The following is a 24130-nucleotide window of genomic DNA, read 5'->3' as shown; positions in this document are numbered from 1 at the left end:
ATTAGAAACCTTTCTAAATTAGAACAAAAAATAAAAAGAAGACAACACAGGGAAAGACCTTTTTAGTATATAAAACCAATGACCAATGCAGGTAGTACTAAGTAGTACATTTATGGACAAGTAAATCTGCCATATCAAGGCATGCAAATGGCCTTAATTTAACCCATGAAAAGAATCAGACAGGATCACAAAGCAAAATTACACTCTGTTGTACTTTAAGATGCACATCTAAAACCAGGTGATTCAGAATGTTTGAAAATAGATGTATGAGTGTGTGTGTGTGTATGTGTGTGCACACAAGGAAAATGAAAATTAAGGGAGAGAATATATTGGAATTTTATAAGTCAAGGTATAATTCAGAGAAAAAAGTAATTAAAGAAATGAGGTATTATACCAACATGTACAATTCATATAATGAAGATCCAACAGTTTTGAATATTGTGCAGCAAATAACAGTATTGTATTTTATATAGTGATATTTATAGAATCAAAAATTTTTTGCAAGTAGCTGAAAAAGAGGTAATAATATAGAAGATATAATTAAACTTATATTAGAACATTGGCCAGAGCCGCGGCTCACTAGGCTAATCCTCCGCCTTGCGGCGCCGGCACACCGGGTTCTAGTCCTGGTCGCGGTGCCAGATTCTGTCCCGGTTGCCCCTCTTCTAGGCCAGCTCTCTGCTGTGGCCAGGGAGTGCAGTGGAGGATGGCCCAAGTCCTTGGGCCCTGCACCCCATGGGAGACCAGGAGAAGCACCTGGCTCCTGCCTTCGGATCCGGCCGCAGCGCACTGGCCGCGGCGGCTACTGGAGGGTGAAGCAACGGCAAAGGAAGACCTTTCTCTCTTTCTCTCTCACTGTCCACTCTGCCTGTCAAAAAAAAAAAAAACGTATATTAGAACATGAAAACATCTTTATTCATTGTAAAACAAACTAGAAAAAATATGGTCTGCATTCTGTTATGTCAATAATGAAGCTGAATTTAATTATTAAATTTTTAAAATGTCATTTTGGCTAAAATTTGAAAAAATTATAGTAAGTTATACTTGTGTCAAATGGAACCAAAAAATAAATATAAAAAAAAAAATAAAAAAGTAAACACTGAACTTTTAGAAAATGACAGTAACTAAAACATCTAACAAACCCATGGTGAAGATTAAAGTGACATTCAAAAAATTTTCTTAAATACTTATGTATTTTTAAGAAAATAACCTAGGCACTTGATTAAATATATTACTAAAATACGGTAATGTAAATACATGCAAGAGAAAAATAATTTTTGAAAAATAAAAAAGAAATTCATTGTTCACAGCACAAACATTAAAAACAATCAATCAACACTTGAGATGAGAAGGTATTTGCTTATTCGCTTGAGAGGCAGAGACAGAGAGAAAGAAAGAGAACTTCCCTCTGAGTCACTCTTTTTTTTTTTTTTTTTTTTTGACAGGCAGAGTGGACAGCGAGAGAGAGAGAGAAAGGTCTTCCTTTGCCTTTGGTTCACACTCCAATGGCCACTGTGGCCTGTGCGCTGCGGCCGGCGCACCGCGCTGATCCGATGGCAGGAGCCAGGTACTTATCCTGGTCTCCCATTGGGTACAGGGCCCAAGTACTTGGGCCATCCTCCACCGCACTCCCTAGCCACAGAGGAGAGCTGGTCTGGAAGAGGGGCAACCAGGACAGAATCCGGTGCCCCGACTGGGACTAGAACCCGGTGTGCCGGTGCCGCAAGGCGGAGGATTAGCCTAGTGAGCTGTGGCGTTGGCCTGATTCACTCTTCAAATGCCTGCAACAGCCAAGGCCAAAGCTGGAAGCCAAGAAGCAATTTAGACCTCTCACATGAGAGTCAGGAACCACCACTGCTACTTCCAAAGATGGGCACTAGCAGGAATCAGGAGTCAGGAGACAGAGCTGGGAATCCTACCCAAGTACTCTCCTGGGGGGCTCAGGTGTCTGAACTGCAAGGTCAAATGCCAACTCCCAAAGCTGAAATTGTGGAAAAAGTTAAATAAAAATTTATATACCATCATCAAATCTGATCAGTGCAAAAAGTCTAAGTTCACAAAACAAGAAATTACACTCAAGATAATCACAGAAACACAGGAAAATATTTTTTAAAAATCACAAAGCCATTTTGCATAGCCATGAAATAGATTTGAAATTCTAAATTAAAAATAGTGAATTTCCATGGAAATAGAAAAAGTTAAGACTTTTTTCATAAGATGTAAAAATGAAAGTTTTCAGAGATACTCCCTCTGTCCTGAAGCAAAAATTGGACTAAGATTTTCACAAGTGATAAATACCAAAATTTTCAAAGAAGATAATTCCAACGCTATTTAAGATGTTCTAGAGATTTACAAAAGGAAACTCTTTTTTTTTTTAGTGTTTTCAGTTTTTAAATTTTCTTTGGAGAACTCATTTTACTATGCATTATAGTCAAAGGCTTAGTGGCTCTACTGAATAGAGTCCAACAAATAAAAAGTAAAAGGCCAATAGACCAGTAGAATAATAGGCAAGGGCTGTAAACAATAATCTAATGAAAAGGTTTTCAACTTCACTCATATAAAGCAAATTTTAAAATAGTCACAAAATGATTAATACTATAATAGTATGTAATTCCTATTAATTTTTTGAGAAATGTTTCAAGTGAAGTTTAAAGTAGATAAATTTGAAAAATATTCTACAGTAAAGAGAATTATATATCACTTTTTGAAATAGCATTTCAAAAGTCCCTGTTTAAAAAAGGAAAGAAAATCCTTTGCACAAATCATGATATATTACGATCCAGTAGATTTTATTCCAGTATTACTACAATCATTCTTCACAGGAAATCCATAATATAATTAAATTATATGAATCATTGAATAGTTCCATGGGGAGAACAATTTAAATCACTGGCTCTATAGAAAAACCAAAAGCATTTTCATAGTTAAGGCACCATTTTAAAATTATTGACTGATGGATATTTAACTTGGTAATTTAACCTCCAAATCAACATTTTTGAGAGGCAAAGAGAGCCCTCCTAGCTGTTGGTTCACTCCCCAAATGTCAGCAATGACAGGGATGCGCTTTGGCCAAAGCCAGGATCTGAGAAAGCAATCTATGTCTCCCGTGTGGGTGGCAGGAGCCTAAATACTTGAGCCATCACCACTACCTGCCACAGTCTGAATCAGCAGGGAGTTGGAATCAGGAGTCAAAGCCAGGTATTGAATTCTCCAATGTGGGACACAGGCATTTTTTTTAAAATGTTTGCTCAACCTAGAGCTAAGAGTATTTTTTTGTTTAAAGATTTATTTATTCGAAAGCAGAGTTACATCTCAGTCTCAGTGAGACTTCCATCCACTGGTTAACTCCCCAAATATCCACAACAGCTAGAGTTGGGCCAATCTGAAGCCAAGAGCCAGGTGCTTCTTCCAGGTTTCCCACGTGGGTGCAGGGCCCAAGGACTTAGGCTATCTTCCACTGCTTTCCCAAGCGCATTAGAAGGGAGCTGAATTTTAAGTGGAACAGAGGGGACTCAAACCGGCTCCCATATGGTGCCAGCCTTGACGTGGGCATCTTAACCATTAGACTAAACATGGCCTCCTCAGCATTTTCTTTGTAGGGGAAATATCTGTTAAGAATAAGACAGGAATGCAACTAATGCAATCTAATTTTAAGTCGTCAATGAAATATATAATAAGAAAAATCAGAAAATATCTGAAAATATAGAGCATTGGGAGGGGCCATCTTTGGCACACAAAAATATTCAAAGATGGAACAGAATGGCAGTTACCCATGCATAGCCAGGTCATGGGGACACAAGAAAAGGTCAGGAACAGAAGCTTAACACGTAGGGATCTAGAATGTGGTGCTGATAGCTTTCTCAAGTCAGATATGCAGAAATATGAAATTATAAAAATACCAATAGCACACTAATGAATCATTGGTACCTTGGAATATTAGGAGGTCTTTCTAGCTCTGGTCGCAACTTCAGAAGTTATAAAAGCAAAGGCCAAGTTTGTCAATTTGTGAATTTGCAATTACACACTATGCAAACTTTCTCTCACAGATGGACAGATGGGCTGCATATAGACAACAGCCCCATAAGATTATATTGTCTGGTGATGTGGTGGCCTTAGTTTGTGTAAGTCTAGTCTATGGTGCTTGCACAATGACAAAATCATTGCATGTGTCAGAATATACTCCTGCCACTAAGTGATGTGCTACTTTATATTGCTTTGATTTTTAAATTATATGCTATTACCTATTCAAAAATATAATTATATTAACAATATTATAGGTCTAGCTTTCAAAGTTTCTTTCTCTCTCTCTCTCTCTCTCTGTTTATTCATTTCATGCCTCTTCACAAGTGGCTCAGAAATTAAAGAAGAGGCCGATGCTGTAGCATAGCGGGTAAAGCTGCTGCCTGCAGTGCTGGCATCCCAAATGGTTTGAGACCTGACTGCTCCACTTCTGATCCAGTTCTCTGCTGTGGCCTGGGAAAGCAGTGCAGGATGGCCCAAGTCCTTGGGCCCCTGCACCAGGGTGGAAGACCCAGAGGAAGCTCCTGGCTCTTGGCTTTGGATTGGCACAGCTCCACCCATCACGGCCAGTTGGGGAGTGAACCAGAGGATGGAAGACTTCTCTCTTCTCTCTCTCTCTGCCTCTTCTTCAATCTCTGTGTAACTCTTTCAAAAAAATGAATAAATCTTTTAAAAAAAAGAAATTACAGGAGATATTTCTGTGACCAGTTCGCCCCTCTCACAGAAGTGTTCTGTAATGCAATTTCACAGAAACATCAGGTTCCTTCAGGAAAACGCACATGACATGAACTCTCCCTCTAACATCCACAGGAGAGTGGCCAGCACTGTCCCAGACAGGAACTGGATGATTTTTCCAACTCCATCACCCAAGAATGGTGTGGTTAGCTGGGTAGACCTGGACCTTCTCTTGGCCATTTCCTTGTTTCTATGAGATGAGGTGGACGAATCATACCAGCCCTTGGGTTCTTCCGGTCTGGGCAAAGATGCACTCTGTGAGCCGTGCTCAATCAGACTCCATGTCACAGGCACTTTTCAAGCAACTTCTCAAATTTGTCTTGGAAGGAACTGTCTCACTTTCCATGTATGCAACCAGTTTATAGGTTAAGTAGAATTTAAAAAATTCCCTGTGCTGTCTGCATCTCCATTAGCCTAAGGTCTCTCTTCTTATGCCTTTTGAAAAATTATTTTTGATTTGTGCACTCATGCAGAAAAGCAGTGAATTCAAAGCTATTATCAAACAAAGAGGACAAGGAATGGATACAAACCTGGAAGGGTGACAGTGACTCTGGTGACCCTCTTGTTATTGCTGAAAAAAAGAAGTAACAAGAATCCGTTGCATTCTAGAAATGCAGAGCAGTCATGTAAAAGCCCCATAAATTTCTTAGAGTAAATTTCTTAGAGTAAATCTGGGATTACCACCTGCCTAGTTAGTATTTTCTTATTTTATTTTTTTAAAGATTTATTTATTTATTTGAAAGTCAGTATGCTCTCTCTCAGTATTTTTTTGTTTGTTCTACTTAATACTATTAGCTGAATTCTGTAATTAATACACAGTTATTCTTAAGTGTTGAAACTTAACTGAAAAGTGATCCCTGTTAAATATAAAAGTGGGAATAAGAGAGGGAGGAGATGTACAATTTGGGACATGCTCAAGCTGACTTACCTCAAACGGTAGAGTTAGAAACATACCAGGGGATTCCAATTCAATCCCATCAAGGTGGCATGTACCAATGCCATCTCACTAGTCCAAGTGATCAATTTCTGTTCACAATTGATCATAATGATAGGACTAAGAACCAAAGGGATCACATAAACAAAAATAGTGTCTGCAAATACTAACCAATAGAATAAAAAAGGGAGAGAACAATCCAACATGGGAAGCGAGATACACAGCAGATGTCCTAAACAGCACTCTAGCCTCAGAATCAGCCCTTAAGGCATGCGGATCCGGCTGAAAAGCCCATGAGAGTATTTCAGGCATGGAAAGCCAAGACACTCTGGCAAAAAACAAAAAAAACAAAAAAACAAACAAACAAAAAAAACACAACAACAACAAAACCTAAATGAAAGATCTCCGCGAGTGAGATCCCAGTGGAAAGAACAGGTCATCAAAGAAGGAGGTACCTTTCTCTGAAGGGAGGAGAGAACTTCCACTTTGACCATGGCCTTGTCTAAATATGATCAGAGTCGGTGAACTCAAAAGGCTTCCATAGCCTTGGCAACTCATTGCTAGAGCCTAGGGTGATTGCTGATGCCATAAACAAGAGTGTCAATTTGTTAAGTCAACAACAGGAGTCACTGTGCACTTACTCCTCATGTAGGATCTCTGTCCTTAATGTGCTGTACATTGTGATTTAATGCTATAACTAGTACTCAAACAGTATGTTTCACTTTGTGTTTCTATGTGGGTGCAAACTGTTGAAATCTTTACTTAATATATGCTAAATTGATCTCTGCATATGAAGAGAATTGAAAATGAATCTTGATGTGAATGGAAGGGGAGAGGGAGCGGGAAAGGGGAGGGTTGCGGGTGGGAGGGAAGTTATGGGAGGGGAAGCCATTGTAATCCATAAGCTGTACTTTGGAAATTTATATTCATTAAATAAAAGTTAAAAAAAAAGTAGTGGCTTTACCAGCTGCACCACAGCACTGGCCCCCAATCTTACTTTAAAATAGATAGCATAATTGGTTTTTCAGATCTAAATCTAAATGAACGTTTATTTTGTCACTCTTAAACAATTAAAGTCCACATTTGTTTTCCAAGTGGCAACTGACTTTAGTAATTATAATTTTATTGCCCTTATCGCAATGATGCAATTTTCATTTGGAGGTGACTACTGAATCCTTTCTCAGCATACTGCATTTAAATAATCTACTATACTTCACTCTGGTAAGCATTAAAAACTAAAAAATTCCAGGGCAGGCATTGTGGCACAGTGGGTAAAGCTGCTGCCTGCAATGCCGGCTTCTCATATAAGCATGTTTTTTTGTCCCAGCTGTTCCATTTCAGATTCAGCTCCCTGTTAATGGCCTGGGGAAAGCAGCAGAAGATGGACCAAGTGTTTGGGCCCCTGCCACCCATGTGGGAGACCCAGATGAAACTCCTAGCTCCTGATTTCAGCCTGGCTCAGCCCTGACTGTTGTGACCACCTGGGGAGTGAACCAGCAGATGGAAAATATCTCCCTCTGTATCTCTTTCAAGTAAAATAAATAAATCTCAAGAAAAGTTAAATGCTGTTATACTCTTAGTGTTATTCAATCAATCTAGGAAGACTGATACAGCTTGTGTGAAATGATTGAGAAGTCATGGGGCCAGTGCTGTGGTGAAGTAGATTAAGCCTCCACCTGCAGCACCAGCATCCCATATGGGTGCCAGTTCAAGTCCTGGCTACTCCATTTCTGATCCAGCTCCCCGCTAATGGCCTGGGAAAGCAGTAAAAGATGGCCCAAGTGCTTGGGCCCCTGCACCCGCATGGGAGACCTGGAAGAAGATCTGTAACTCTGCCTTTCAAATAAATAAATAAATAAATAAAACTTAAAAAAAAACTACTTTCCCTTACTTAGCCCTAATTCTTTCAAATTTACATGCATTTACAGATGAAAGATTTTAGCAAATTAGATATATTTGTAAGTTTGACCATTGAACTGATTTAGTGATATCACACAGTTTTCTGATCCAAGATTATTATTTATAAATAATTGTAATAAAATCATGGAATATTAGGTATCACAGCAGGGTCATAAGTTACATAAGGAGCTTCTTAATGGTTGCAAAATACATTATAGGTAACTATAAAGAAGTAATGGTGGTTAAGAATCAGAGACCATTGAAATAGTCTACATATAAGACATGTTTAAGTGAATTTTTACTTGGAGAGATCATGCATTAGATAATAATAATTCTCCCATTGCCTGAAGAAATGATATTTAAATGTTCCAATCAATTTCTTACACTATTTGTTGTCTGAGCACCCTGATCTCAGATTTCTCTAGCCTTCTTACAGCAGTGGGTGAGCGTACACAGGAAACACACCCGCTTGCTTGAGGCCACCAACAAGCTAGGTCCACACCCAGCTCTGTCCTCAATTTCTCACAGGCTTTACAGACAGCAGTGGCAGGCACTGTACCAAGGAGGTACAGAGCAGAGTTGTATCAGTTTCTGGGCCCACTGAGGAGCTGAAAATGTAGCAGTCTTTGGGCAGCCTGACCAGCAGAAAAAGCTATCAGCCAGGGGTCTGCCCTGTTGTCATCACATCAGTTGCCATAGAGACACAGATAAGGGTGCATAACAGTGTGGAGACTTGATATCTTACATGTCACTGTGGAGGTGCAAAATATCCACTCTTATTGGTAGTGGCATTTCCTTGGTGCCCCCCAGCAGGCTGGACAAACTCCTGGGGTGCTGTGTTGTCCTCCTGGGAGACATCCAGCTCACACAGCGGTTCTGTTGATTCAGGAGCAATAACCGCTGGCTTGCAGAAGCTTAATAGAAGGGCTGGCGAAGAGAGTGCAGGCATTTGTCCACTTCCTGGTTTTAAAGTCTTCCTTATACTTAACGGTCCCGGTCGTGGTCTGAAAGCGTCCTCTTTATATTCCAGATGTTACTAACGTGGTGGTGTTCAGAAGTGGTAATGCAGCCATGAGCACTGCTTTTTAAAAAGAGACTTCGAGGACTTGGCTTGTTCCCCTTGCCTTTCCACCTACTGCCATGTGAGCATGGAGCAAGAAAGCCCCCACCAGATGTCAGTGCCTTGACCTTGTACTTGTCAGCTTCCAGAATGGCGAGACTAAACTTCTGTTCTTTGTAAATTATCCAGTTGATAGTATTCTCTGAGAGTCACATAAAACGGAGCAAGACATCTCTCATGCTATGCAAACTTTGTTATATGCAACATCTTTTCAGCAAGTAGATTTATCTCATGGTATTCCACTACTTCCTCTCTCACATATTTCTGTTCATTTCTGTAGTTCATTGAATCCTGCTGGTCTTCTTCCATCACTGGGAGTCAGGGTAACTCATGACTGCTTAGACTCTGCCCAAGAACCATCTAGTCTCCAAAAAGACTTATCAGAGTTCTCCTTCCCAGAAAACCTAGAATAACTCATGTCTGTTGATGAATTGTGTCCAATGTCTTGCCTGGAAAGCTGTCAGACAGAATAGGCTGTAACAGAACTCAACTCACCTCTGCTGGAAGCAAAAGTACTACAAATGGCATAACTCATTTCAGTCTCGAGAGCTTGCTGATGTACTACAGAGGAGGGGAGGTGCGCTTCTGGGGTTACAGTTTTGGTGTTTTTGGGAAAAAAACAAATATTTCTTTATGAACCTCAATAATGAAAGGCAAAAGATGGAAACAGCACTTTGGTTCTCTAACGTTCTCTAAGAAGGTAGCACTTAAACAACAGAATCTTAAACAGAGAAGAGGCACCACAGAGGCTAACGTACCTTCTCTGACTCGGCGTCATGCTGGGTGGTGGTCTCCAAGGATTCTAGATTCACAGCATCTAGATGTGTTCAAAGAGGTTTGTGATCAAATGCCAGCAACTGACTCCAGAATTAAAAACAAATATGTGTGGAGAAAAATCTGGCTTCAAATATCAGGAGCAAAATTCAGGTACTTTTCAAGATGATGGCTTGGTGGTACCAGAGAATGTCAACTGCAACTTTATTATATTTCTGAAAATTTTACTTATTTATTTTCAAGATATGCACATGCACACACACATACATACAGAGTCAGAAAGAAAGAGTGAGAGACAGAGACACAGAGAAAGAGAGACAATTAAAGAGAGAAAGATCTTCTATCCACTGGTTCACTCCTTCAAGGGCCTGGGCTGGGCTAGGCCAAAGCAAGGAACCAGGAGTTTCTTCTGGGTCTCCCACAAGGCTGGCAGGGTCCCAAACACTTGGGCCTCCTCCACTGCTTTTCCCAGGTTATTAGCAGGGCACTGGATCAGAAGTGGAGCAGCTGGGACATGAACCAATGCCTACATAGGATTCTGGCATTGCAGGCAGCAGGCTTAATGCACTGTGCCACAATGCCAGCCACAGAGTAATACTTTTAAGTTTCATCCATGGTGTAGGATGCATTAATGCTTCCTTCCTCTTTATAGCTTGATTTTATTACAATTTATGGTTGCATACTACATTTCATTTGTCCATTCATCAGAGAACAATTAAGTTGTTTCCACTTTGGGGCTGTTATGAAAAATAGCTGACTTAGGAACAAGTTTTGGTGTGACCATACATTTTGATTTCTCTTAGAATACTAAGATATATCCCTAGGAGTGGAACTGATAGATAATATAAAAGCTTTATATTTTACATTTTGAACAACTAACACCATTCTCATCAGCAGTGTATGAGTTCCAGTTTCTCTACATTTTTGCCAACACTTGTTTATATTTGAGACTTTTATAATCATATCAGTGAGTATGAAGTGGTACCTTTCTGTGATTTTAATTCAAACTCGATTGATGGATAATGATGTTGTGCTTACTGGCCATTTGTCTGTCTTCTTTGAAAAATATCTAATCATATAATTGGCACATTTTTTAAAAATTTAGTCATAAGAAATTTTTGTATATTCTAGGTAAATATCCCTTGGCACATTTTAAAAATATTTTCCTCATACTCTGGATTCTTTTCATTTTCTTTAAGCATCCTTTAAAGCACAATTTTTTTTGAAAAATTTTGATGATTTTATCTTATTTTTTCTTTCATGATTTGTGATTCTGGTGTAATAAGGTTTGGGGAAAGCTTTGCTTAACCCAATGTCATAAAAAATCTACTCCAATGTTTTAATGTAAGTGTTCATAATTGGAAATATTATTTCATTCTTTTTCTAAACCAAAAATGTGTGTATAGTGTGATGAAGTGGTTCATTTGGCTACTCAGGCTACAGCCATTACTGAAAAGAATATCTTCTTCACTGATTTGTCTTGATACCCTTGTCAAAATCAACTGGCCTTACATGTGAGGAATTCTTTCTGGAATGTCAATCCCATTCAATTGTCTAGATGTCTATCCTGTGCTACTACTACACTGTCTTGATTTCTGCAGCTTGGTTATAAGTTTTAATATCAGGAAGTATGAGTCATCTAACTTTGTTCTTTTATAAGACTGTTTTGGCTATAATGTGTCTCCTGCATTTCCACAGAAATTTAGGCTCAGCTTCAGTTTCTTCAAATTAGCCATTTGTTTTGTCAATGGTGATCAGAAAATCAAAAATTTACAACTCAATTTGAGAAGGATTACCATGTTAGGAATAATAAAGTTGTCTGATTCTTGAACATGAACTCTGTCTCCATTTCTTTAGTTCTCCTTCCATTATTTCAGTGATGTCTTTGAGTTTGGGGAGTATATTTTTTCAATTTATTTTATTGGATTTACCCCTATGTATTTTATTCTTTTGATGCTATTGTGAATGGAACTGTCTTCTTAACTTCATTTTTAGATTGTTGATTGCTGGTATATGGAAGCAAAACTGACTTTTGTATACTGATCACGTGTTCATGTATTTCTTTTTCACTGGAGTTACAATAACTTACCAAAAACTTCAAGCTTAAAGCTATACAAATTTTAGTCTTTTACAGTTCTGGAAGTTGGACGTCTGAGATGGATCTGTCTTGTAGTTTTGCAGTGCGTTCTCTCTGGAAGCTCTAGAGAGGATCTCTTTCCCCACCTCTTCCAGATTCTAGAGGCCACCTATATTCCTTAGCTCATGGTCCCTTTCTCCAAATTTTCCATTAGCAACATAGCATCTTCTCTTCTGTAAGATTTTGCTCCTGTCCTCACATCTTCCCTCTAACTGACCCCCTTACGTTACTCACATAAAGACCCTTGTGATGACACCGGACCCATCTGGATAATCCAGGGTAATAGTCCATCTCCAAACTCTCCACATAATCACAGATGCACATCTCTTTTATCATGCAGATAATACATCCACACGGTCTGAGGACATAGGCACCCTGGGGGAGGGGACTTTACTTAGTCTACCAGCGCACCTTGCAATCTTGCTCAAACTACTTAATTTTGATACTGTTTAAGTGGACAGGACCATGTCACCTACATATAGATACAGCTTTATTTTTATTATGGCATACTTCTTATTTTAAAATAGTTACCAAATTTCCCAGACCAAAACATCCAGCACGTTGTTGAACAGACATGAAGAGAGTGAGCATCTTTGTCTAGGACCTGATCCCAGGAGAAAGCTGTCAACTTTCCACCATAACCTGGGATGTTAGCTGTGGTGTTTTTGAAGCTGTACTTTATCAAGATTGAGGAAGTTCCTTTCTATTCCTAGTTTGTTTAGTTTGTTTTTTTCCCCTGTTGTTAAGTGATGGTAGATTTTTGTCAAATAATTTTTCTGCATCAATTCAAATTATCACATGATTTTTGTATTTTCTTATATCAATTGCTTTCCAATGAATACATGAGAAATAGAATACATGGAGGTATTTATCCCAATCTTGAATTCTTGGAGAAATTTCCACTTGGAATATAGTATAATTATTGTTATATGGTATTGGATTTGTTCTGGAAGTATTTTTTGAGAACTTCTTGAGAACTTTTGCACGTACATTCATAGAAGATATTGTTCCATAGTTTTTTTGTGATTTCTTTGATTTTGGTGTTAAGATAATACTTGCTTCATAGAATGAATTTGAAAGTGTTTGCTCCTCTACTTTTTGTGGATGACTGGCACTGATTCTCCTGTAAATATTTGATGTAATTGAGCAATAAAGCCAACTGAATCTGAGTTTATGTGTGTGAGAAGTTTTAAAATTACAAATTTAATTTCTTTGTTATAGGCATATTCAGATATTTTATTTCTTCTCTGTCACCTTGAGGAGTTGCACCTTTCTCGGAATTTGTCCATTTCATCTTAGTTATCTGACATGTTGCTTGCCGTCCCTTTGTAGTACTGCCCCCTGATTCTTTTGGTTTCTATAGGTTTAGTTGCTCTTCTTGCAGTGTCGTAGAGCAGAATTTAGGTTGTTGATATGCTCCATTACTTCTCCATAACTGTACTGGTCACTTTTTGTTACAACAGGGAAATATGTAAGACATGCTACCAAGAAGTTGGCAGGTTTACTTTGGCTTATGATTTTAGAGGTTCAAGTCTAAGAGAGGGTGGCCCCCATTGGTTGGGTACCTGTCTGGTGAGGCTGGAGGATGGCAATGTGGAGTGTGCAGAGAAGAATCACATGGCAAGCCAGCAGTCAGAGAGAACAGCTAGTGCCAACTCCAGGTTGTGTAAACAACCCTCTTGGGAGAATTACCTGGTGAAGTCACACCCACATAACCCAAGGACCTCCCACTAGGCTCATCTCCCAAGCACTATCATCAGATTAGCTTTCCACCCTCCTAGTACCATCAACTTCTGACTTTGAGAAAGAATGTCTGCATGGACTTAGAAGCCATATCCCATTCAAACCATACTTTTAATGCAGGTACTTACGCTACAAACTCCCATTTGAAGTGTGATTTCATTTCAGCCAATACATTTTGGTACCCTTTGTTTTCATGCTAAATCATTTCAAGGTTTCTCTAATTTCCTTTGTAATTTCTTCTTCAAGTCAATGGTCATTTGGCAGTGTGCTGTTTCCTTGTGTTGTTTTGAGGGTCCAGATTGTTAATAACAATATTTGTTACCTCCAAGGTCTGTACTTCAAATGTTTTTTGCCCTCAGTTACTCTTTAAAATGATGTCAAGGCTCGCACTGTGGTGTAGCAGGTAAAGCTGCCTCCTGCAGTACTGGCATCCCATATGGGCACTGGTTTGAGTCCTGGCTGCTCTGCTTCCAATGCAGCTCTCTACTATGGCCTGGGAAAGCAGTAGAAGATGGACCAAGTCCTTGGACCCCTGCACCCACATGGGAAATCCAGAAGAAGCTCCTGGCTCCTGGCTTCAGATCGGCACAACTCTGGATGTTGTGGACAACTGGGGGAGTGAACCAGTGGATGGAAGACCTCTCTCTCTCTCTCTCTCTCTCTCTCTCTCTCTGTCTCTCTCTCTCTTTATCTCTCCTTCTCCCTCTGTGTAAGTCTGACTTTCAAATAAATAAATAAATAAATCTTTAAAAAAAGAAATAATGTCAATACAGATCTACAATTTGCTTATGATTTGGCAAAAACATATTGTAAGCTGACGGTTGGATTTGTGCAGTTTTCTTAGGAGTCTACCCACCTTACTTTAGAAACCCTTGCATGAAACAGACGATTTCATGAGGTAAGTGGACAGAATCTCCATGAAACATTTTAGGTGGCAAACTTTATCTCAGGGCAGAATCCAAAACCCAGATCTTTTCATCAAATTGCAGCTAGCAAGGGAGGTTCTCATCTCCACTCATATAACTCCCAGGGACCTTTGGTAAGAAATAGCACTAGCCAAATTTTCCCAGGAAAAGTTTGGAAAAGGCAATGGAATGGCTGGTTCATATTTTGAAGATCTATGGTCAAATACCTCTCATCACCATAATGGGTTACTCATGCCAGCAAACAGTTCCCTTCTCACAAAAACAGTGAACTAATCAAGGTTTACTTTGAGACGTCTGCTTACTTATGTTCATCAATTGTAAAATATTAATCACAGAATCTTCCTCACATAATCAGATAGTTTCTTTAAAATAGCATCATGACCCTAAAAATTCCTTCCCTTTCTCTGAGACATTAAGTGTCTTCTGTCAAGGTGACATTTTTTCCCCCTTCTGAAGTAGGCTTAATAAAGTTACAGATACTTAATTGAAAGGTTATTCTGATGGTCTTCTTGGAAACCAAAAGCCATAATCAGAAAAGCAAACAGATAGACTTAACATTGCATTAATCTTACAGCCACTTTTAATATTACCTTAGAACATAATGGCAATATGGGAACACTTTCACTTAAAAATCAGATGCTGACTTTATGCAAAATTTCATGAAAAATATTTCTAAATTGTATTTGTTTTTACAGTATTTAGAATGAGCCAAATCATTTTGGATTGAGTGAATTTTGCTAAATAAATCATTTGTCTAAATAAAATATTGCTAATGTTTGTATCCTATATTTTCCCTTTTTAAAAAATCATGATAATATGATATAAATAGTATGTGTAATTGTAATATTTTTCTACAGCTATAGCCAATAAATGTAAAATGTGTAATGCTGTTAGGGTTTACTTTTGGCATTACCTCTGCCCTTTTTTTTTCATTTGTTTCATGTCTTCTCTTGTTTGAGATCTAGGACAATCATATTTCCCCATGTCTTTCTTAGCATGAAAAAAAATACATTGACACTTTGATAATGCAGGAATTTTCACTTATAAAAACATTTGAAAAAAGTATAAATACTTGTGTCATTTCAGGAATCAGGGATTAGAAATACATTTTCCAAAGAGCAATGCCTTCCTAATGGTAATTATACATGAATGGACCCATATTTTAGTCATAAATTTTGAATTTTTTTCTATAACAAAACTTCTCAACATTTTTTATTTCCCGTAATAAATATTTGTTGAAAGTTTAATGAAGGGGTAGGTCATTGCGGTGCAGCTGGTTGAAGCGCTACCTGAGATGCTCGCATACCATATCACAGAGCTGGTTTGAGTCCTGGCTCCTCCACTTTGTATTCAGATGCCTGGTTATGTGCCTGGGAAGGCAGCAAATACTTGAGTTCTCACCACCCAAGTGGGAGACCTGGATGGAGTTCTGGACTCCTGTTTTTGGCCTAATCTAGTCCCTGTCGCAGGCATTTGAGAAGTGAACTAGTGGAGAGTAGATGGATGGATCTCTCCGTTTCTCATTGTGCCTTTCAAGTAAATGTGTTTTTTTAAATAAAAGATTATTGACGTGCAAAATGACCAAAAGTCATTAAAAATATGACTTTGCTGAGATGCAGTTGGACAAGTGTCACCTGAGAGAAAGTGTAGTGTATGCCTTTTCTGAAACTCGCCTTGGTGAGCCTGACATGTTCTTAACACCTTTCTCTAAACAACAAGTGACGGGTCACAGGGTTATGATGGGTCTTTGAGAATGTTCTCAAATAATCCCTGAGACAATCCCGACACCACATGGTCATCGCTCACCCTTATCATAAGACAAAACTATAATAAGCTTAGTTATAGATCCAGCTGGCCTTTATCTGTGATTCATGAAGCTGTGAAGACTCCATTCTATAGAACGACAAAAGTCCACAGTGGGTAATAGCAAAACAGTGGATTTTTAGGGTGTGGACCAGGAGAAAGAACATTAGAAAGAGAGCTAAAGGGTTAGCCTCAGGGTAGTTTGGGTACCATAGACTGGGAGGTTTAAACAACAAGCATTTACTACTCACGTTTCTAGAGGATGGGATGTCCAGCATCAAAGTCCCAGCAACCTGGAGATGTGATGAGGGCTCTCTTCCTGGTTCAACAATGGCTGCCTTCTTGCTGGGTCCTCACATGGAAAACAGAGGAGAGGAGAGAGAGGAGAGTGAGAGGAGAGACAGAGATAGATCGAGAGAGAGAGAGAGAGAGAGAGAGAGAGAGAGAGAATATGAAGGGGGAGGGAGGCTCTGGGGTCCCTTCTTTAAGGGCTCAGTTCCACTTGTGAAGGTTCTACTCTTATGACATCACTGAAACCTAGTTACATCCCAAGGGCCCCACCTCCACATAGCGTTAGGTAGGAGATTCAGGCTTCAGCGTATGAATTTGGGGATGCCTAAACATTCAGTCTGTAGCAGTATCTAAGAGGGCTAATGGTGCCAGAGCTTTCTCTAGTGCTAGAGTTACACTAGTGAATTGTGTGAGGTTGGAGCAAGGAGGTAAATACTGGAGATAGCTGCCCAAGCCTGGAACTTGAGGAAGCTGGGCCATGGGTGGCCCTGAGAATAGATTTTGGGGGTCATGGGTGCTTGGAGATCAAGGGAGTAATCCTGGCCCATGACTCAGCAGCCATTTGGAGGAGCAAGGAGCTTGCATTTCAACCCAAATCAAAGCTGCTTTTGCTGTGCTGTGGAGACAGGTGTGCACATCTACAGTGTGGAGCCATTGCTGGAGAAGGGGCAGCCGCACCAGGAGCACACGGGCAGCATGGGCTTGCTGGGGATGCTGCACCCGTCTAACCCGCTGGCCTTGGTGGGTGGGGGTAGCAGCCTTGAGTTCTCAGGGATCTCAGTAGTGCTGCCCTACAATGCCAGGAGGCCGAGAGCTCCTAGGAGAATCTGCTGGCGCTCACCTTCCCCCAGCCAGCGCTGGCTGTGCAGGTGTGCCATGGCAAGATCGTGACCAAGCTGAGGAGCCACACCCTCTCTGATAGTCCTCTCCCTGACCTCTGCTCCAGCCTGGAGAAACAGCTGCTGTTGTTCCCAGGGCACAAGCCTGGGCCTGGCGAACACAGAGCCTGGCACCCCATCCACTCCATTCACCAGCAACACAGCTTAGAGAGACACGGCATGAGTGTACCTTAACCAGCCAGCCACCGAAGTGGCTGTAGCCTGCCAGGAGGACACCGTTATTATTTTTTTTTTTTTTTGACACAAGATCCAAAGACAAATTGGTGACTGACCCAGCCACTCTTCAATGCATTAACATCACCCAATGCACATCCAATGATAAGGGTCCTGTCCATGTCTTTGTGCTCAGGGGTACCCGCTGCAACTGATCCCTCATCTGTATAGCTGGGAACTTCCTCAAATATTTCTCCCTCTTGATGAAAACTGTAGCCAAGAGGCCTTTGACATGCAACTTGACATCTATGATGAAGATGACTTTTAAAACCCTGGGGGTATTACTGAGAGCTCTGTCTCTGTTTCCACTGCCAGATTAAAACAACGAGAACAGGGTTTGAGGGTCAAGGCAAGAGAAGTTCACTCTACTGATAGATGAGGAGGCAGCAGGCTGACATCTTAAAAACTGAGGTCTGGGGTTGTTGAGAGTGGTCTGGTTTTTTTGAGACTGCATTGGGGCTGGCACTGTGGCATAGTGTGTACAGCTGCCACCTGCAGTGTCAGCATCCCAGGTGGGTTTGATTTCTGGCTGCTCCACTTCCCATCCAGTTAATGGCCTTGGAAAAGCCATGGGACATTGTCACACCCCTCCCCCTTCCCCAGTCACTACAAGGTTGACTCTGTGACTTGTGTTGCTAAAGGCAACAGCTGTGTCCCAAACAAGCCCCTACAAAGCCACGGCACCTTTTGATCTCCTCTCTCACTCCTTTGTTGTTGCCATGAGCAGTCAGAGCTTTAACAGTTGACAGTTCCATGGCATTGTTGTCCAATAGATAGCTGGTACCACTGAGAAGCTACCAACAGCCCTAAGTTAGAAGAAACATGCATTAACAAATTTTGCCTTTTTCCTTCTTTCTTTTGTCCTAAGCATTTAGAATAACTTCTGTTTTGATTATCTTGTGATGTGTAAAGTTTATAGAAGTTGGAGTTTTTTAAAGTAGTGATGACTTTGTGAATCTTAGACTCTAACTGATGTGTTAGGTCCTGGACAAGTTGATTTTTGGTCACCTTCTTTAAGTGGAGTGCCACAGCACTGGACATAGGGCCAGCACAAGGAAAAGAAGACATATTTGTAGCATTGGGGCATTCAATTTACTTTAAATACAAAATTCCCTGAGACAGGAATGTGAACATTTTCTTTCCTTGACCTTCTAAATTTTATACAACCGATGAAATCTCCCAAGTTGCTTCATGCTAAAAATCTCTTTTCTATTTCAATTGCCTCAAAACTCCCAAGAGTTGAGAAGCTTGTGGTCATAACATAATCCATCAGATTTGTTCTAAAATTCATCCATGCAAACTATAGCTGAGTTAGAAGCCTGTTTGGTATGTAGAACGTAAGAAGTTAACTTAGAGTAAATTACTCAGAATAAATTCAAAAGAGATTTGTAAAAGATGCCAGAATGTTTATGGAGAAAATATGTTTTAAATAAGGTTGTGGATTTTGATGGAACATACACTTAAAAATTTTGTTATTAGGTTGATAATGAACTCATAAAGTTCATAAATTACCTCAACTTTGATAATTTCCCTATCAATGAATCGTAAGGTGATTTCTGTGTTTTGAAGAGTGACAGACTTAAGCACAACTCTGACTGTGAACCACCCAGCAGCCACCAAACCAAAGGGCACCAGAGCCGTGTGCAAAAACAGTTCTGGCAAAAAGTCCCCAAGTTCCCTCATACCTGGCTGTCTTTCTTGCGAAAGGGCAAGCTCTGAATACCCTTCCTCTTGCTCTTCTATCTTTCTCTTTTTCACTTTGGAGCTCGTGTTTTGAAGCCTGAGAAAAAGGCTGGGGTGTATACTCTAACTTTCTTGTCTGTCCCAGAACCAGGAGTTCAAGGTAAAGAGAGTCCTGGGGAGGGTGTTTCCTGGGGAGGTCCCTTTTGTCAACCTGGGAGTGAGATTTCATGTAAGACATTGCTTGTGTCTTACAAGGTACAGCCCTTCCAGACTTGTTTGTAACCAGCATGATGTGATGGAACCTTGCCAATCAGGTCATTCCGCGTGATCCTTGATGCACTGCCCTTTATTTTCTGAGTGATCAATGGAATCAATGGAATTTCTCTCATCTCCTGTCTGCGGCTGTGGAAAATCAGAGTTCTATCCCTGTCCCCCAGGATGAGGGACGCCTTCTGGTTTTCTTTCTATATCCGTGTTCCACCCACAACCCTCAGTATTCATCTGCTGCTATTCCTGACCGTCTCTTGGCATCCTTCACTCTGGAGGGACCCTAAACTCCAGCACCGCAGCCTGCCATACCTGCTCTAAGGGGCTGCCCCTGTGTCCCACACTGTGGTGTTCTTGGCTCCACCCCAGCATTGCTCCCCTTCCATTGACTATCCCAGACCACCTGAGAGCTTTCTGGTTGTAATGATAGTATAACCATCTCTCCTAAGGTTGTTTCTATCAGGACTGCTCTGTTTTTCCATTATTCCCTTCATTGTCAAAGTCCGAGGCATAAAACCAAGAAGCTATGAGAAGATCTTAGAAGATTCTTAAGCCTCCAATTGGCAGTAACTCTGCTGAAAGTAATAGTTTTCAGTAAAATCTTAGAAATTTGATTCCTAAGAAAACTATATTCGTATGCATTACCATGTGGCTATATAGCATTCAAATACCAGGGCAGGGGCTAATGTTTGGCTTAGTGTAAAGATGCCTGCATGGCAATTGGAGAGCTTGGATACTTGCCTCTGGTTCCTGATTCCAGCTTCATGCTAATTCAGACTTTAGGAAGCAGCAATATTGGCTCAAGAAGTTGGGTTCTTCTTTTTTTAAAAGATTTATTTATTTATTTGAAATCCAGAGTTAGAGAGAGAGAAAGAGAGAGAGAGAGTGAGAGAGAGAGAGATTTTCCATCCACTGGTTCAATGCCAAATGGCAGCAATGGCCTGAGTTGGACCCATCTGAAGCTGGGAGACAGGAGCTTCTTCTTCTTTTTTTTTTTTATGGGCAGAGTGGACAGTGAAAGAGAGAGAGAGAGAGAGGTCTTCCTTTGCCATTGCTTCACACTCCAATGGCAGCCGCAGCTGGCGCGCAGTGGGCGGTGCATCGCGCTGATCTGAAGCCTGGAGCCAGGTGCTTCTCCTGGTCTCTCCCATGGGGTGCAGGGCACAAGCACTTGGGCCATCCTCCACTGCACTCCCGGGCCATAGCAGAGAGCTGGCCTGGAAGAGGGGCAACTGGGACAGAATCCGGCACCCCAACCGGGACTAGAACCCCGTGTGCTGGCGCCGCAGGCGGAGGATTAGCCTAGTGAGCCACGGCGCAGGCCAGGAGCCAGGAGCTTCTTCCGTGTCTCCCACATGGGTGCAGGACCCAAGGACTTGGGCCATCTTCTACTGCTTTCTCAGGCCATAGCAGAGAGCTGGATTGGAAGTGGAGCAGCCAGGTCTTAAACTGGCTCCCATAACGGATGCTGGCACTACAGATGGTGGCTTTACCCGCTACACCACAGTGCCAGCCCCAGTTGGGTTCTTGACCCCCACAAGAGAGATCTGGATAGCATTTCAGGCTCCTAGGTTTGGCCCCAGCCTAATCCCAGCTCTTGTGAGCATTTGGGGAGTGAACTAGTGGATGGCAGCAATCTCTCTCTCTCTTTCTCTCGGTGTGTTTGTCTATCTCTGTGTGTGTCTCAAATAAGCAAAGTAAATGAAAATATTTAAAAACATAAAAACCTAAGTCCCCTTTAAGAAAACAGAAGTTCTTTCTCAGCAAATCCATTACAGCAGCTCCCTGTCTATATGGGGGTCATTGTTTACGTGGTGGTCCATTCCCCTTGTTAATTTGACTCTAGTCACCATAGTTTCCAACTTGCAGTTCCCTCTCCTACTCAAGGCTACTTACCGTGCTGCGCTCTCTTCTTGGAGTCACCAGGATGGCACCCTCCTTCTCTGCATTTAGCACTCGTCTCAAATGTCTCATTGCAGGGTGGCACCTCTTGTCCTCAATTAAAAGCAACAAATACTTATCCAGTGCGGTGACTGTTCCTCGCCACCACCGGAGAATTAGGCAGGCTGCCTGCAGCTTGCCTTGGCAGAGGAGGGGAAGTGCGCCACCTGCCACTCAGCTTTCCCCGAACCCCAGGGAACAGTCAAATGGCTTGGTGAGCCCAGTCGAAGCAGGATCTCACTTTATTGTAAAAGGGAGATGTTTATATAGCTGCGCTACAGAGCGGATGTGGGCAAGGGGTGGGGTGATGTGATACAAAATGGTTTTAGCCACTGCTATTATACCAACCTTAATGATCATTAGGCAAAAGCGCCCTGGAGCTGGGTTGTTTACCTCCAGGGATTTAAAACAGGTTTTCAAATTTGAGGCAAGCTCAGGAAGTTTCCTCTAGGCCTCTCTGTATTCAGCCTCCCCCACAATCCAGTATGCTTTGTTCCTTTATTTTTTGCTTTTCATTCACTTCAGCCCTAATGACTTTCATATTTTGTTATTTTATTTACTGTCTTTCCCCAGAATATAAGTGCCATAGATGTTGTCTGTTTTGTTCATGCTATATCCCTGGTATCTATAAGTGTGCCTGGTGTGTGGTAAGCATCTAGTTCATATTGGCAAACAAATGAGTTACTATTGATTAGTCCTACCCTAGCATACATTATTCCATCATTTAAAATTTTCTCCCTAGTTCTTTGGTTTTGTCAACATTTTCTTAATTTTTATTTCTTTCAAATATTTTAAGCCTCAAATCATTTAGAACTTAATTATTAATTAATTAATTAATTAATATTTGAAAGAGATACAGAGACAGAGAGAGATCTCCCATCCAGTGGTTCACTTCCCGAATGCTCACAACAGCTGGGGTTGGGCCAGGCTGAAGCCAGGAGCCTGGAACTCAATCCAGTTCTCTCACATGAGTATTAGGGACCCAAGTATTTGACCCATCACCTGCTGCCTCCCAGGGCAGGAAGTTGGGATTGGAAACAGAGTTAGGACTCAAACCCAGGCACTCTAATATGGGGTGTGGGTGTCTCAAGAGGAGTCTTAACCAGTATGCCAAATCCTTGCCCCTGGATTTTTTTTAAAAGATATATTTATTTGAAAGTCATAGTTACAATAAGAGAGGGAGACACACACACACATGGAGGAGAGAGATTTGCCATCTGCTTGTTCACTCCCCAAATGGCTGCAATGGCTGAAGCTGGACCAGGACAAAGCCAGGAGCCAGACTCTTCTTTTGGATCTCCCAGTTGGGTGCAGGGGCCCATGCACTTGGGCCATCCTCTGCTGCTTTCCCAGGTGCATTAGCAGAAACCTGGATCAGAACTAGCACAACTGGGATTCAAACTGGCGTTCATATGGGATGTTGATACTACTGGAGGCTTAATCTGCTAAGGCACGGCACCAGCCCCTTGCCACTAGATTTTAATTTTGCATATGACATGCAGTAAGTGATTGACATTTTCACTGATAGATGGTCAATTCTGTCAGCAAAAAGAGGTCTACATAATGTTTTTTTTGTATATTAGCCAGATTTGCATTACTACAACAAATTACTGAGAAGACTTCTCAGAAAGGAAGGAAGTATATTTCAACTTACAGTTTTGGAGGTTCACAGTCTATCGCTCCCCCTCTTCGTGGAGGAACGACACAGGACCCTGCGCTGTTCTTTTGTCTGCTCGGCCCTCCCCGGGTTTGCTGCTGGTTCTTCCCGGGTTGGCTACCGTCCCTCCCACCTCCGTGGAAGGGCAGTTCCCCCTGCCACTTTCCCCACTTCCGCGGGGGAGCGGCACACCGCCGGCCGGCTCTCTCGGGGGCTGCTCAGGTGTTCCCTTTAGATGTTCCTGGTGCATGTTGTCTCTCTCCTCCTTTATAGTCCTCTTCCGCCAATCCCAACTCTGCTACCCACACGCCGAGTACGCTGCTCTCCTCCAATCAGGAGCAGGATCAGCTCCTGGAGGTCATCACTCAAGTTGGCAAGAGGCAGCTGCGTAGAAGCTGTTTCCTCCTCTCCCAGCGCCATATTGTGGGAGAGCAGATGCATAGAATAAGTCTTAATTCGAGTAACTTAGTCTAGTCCGAGTTGCTCCCCACAACAGTCCAAGAACATGGGGTGTCATTAGTCCGGCATCTAATGCAGGTGGTGTATGGTGGTATGCAAGAGCAGGGAGATCACATGGTGAGCTAAGAAGCCAAGAGAGAGCTAGGTTCAACTCAAGGCAAGATCCCCAGTGTCTTGAAGATCTCCCACTCACCTTCCAGATACCATGACTGGATCAAGTTTCCATCCTTAATACATTAACCATAAGTAGAAGCCTTAAGCCTTAACCACTACTATAAACCCTTGCCACACGGGTCTTTTTTTGTTTGTTTGTTTGTTTGTTTGTTTTTTTGACAGGCAGAGTTAGACAGTGAGAGAGAGAGAGACAGAGAGAAAGGTTTCCTTCAGTTGGTTCACCCCACCAAATGGCCGTTATGGCCGGTGTGCTGCGACCGGTGCACTGCACTGATCTGAAGGCAGGAGCCAGGTGCTTATCCTGGTCTCCCATGGGGTGCAGGGCCCAAGGACCTGGGCCATCCTCCACTGCCCTCCGGGGCCACAGCAGAGAGCTAGACTGGAAGAGGAGCAACTGGGACAGAATCCGGTACCCCAACCGGGACTAGAACCCCAGGGTGCTGGCGCCGCAGGCG

General features: G+C 41.6%; 1 long non-coding RNA gene and 1 pseudogene across 1 annotated transcript; one reads left to right on the top strand and one right to left on the bottom strand.

Annotated features, from left to right (window-relative positions):
- Position 1: 1 nt before the first annotated feature.
- Positions 2–23461, bottom strand: LOC127492039 (uncharacterized). Its single transcript, XR_016213761.1, has 5 exons — positions 23040–23461; positions 16343–16443; positions 9467–9525; positions 5286–5326; positions 2–868 (listed from the first exon to the last, which is right to left on the bottom strand). It is a non-coding gene; the product is annotated as an uncharacterized LOC127492039 (long non-coding RNA).
- On the top strand, positions 16929–17649 carry LOC127491970 (WD repeat domain phosphoinositide-interacting protein 4 pseudogene; annotated as a pseudogene).
- Positions 23462–24130: the final 669 nt, after the last annotated feature.

This window comes from Oryctolagus cuniculus, chromosome 9 (assembly GCF_051225735.1).
Source record: "Oryctolagus cuniculus isolate XC-2025 breed Fujian yellow rabbit chromosome 9, ASM5122573v1, whole genome shotgun sequence".
NCBI lineage: Eukaryota > Metazoa > Chordata > Mammalia > Lagomorpha > Leporidae > Oryctolagus > Oryctolagus cuniculus.
This window is presented reverse-complemented; position numbering and strand designations above follow the sequence as displayed.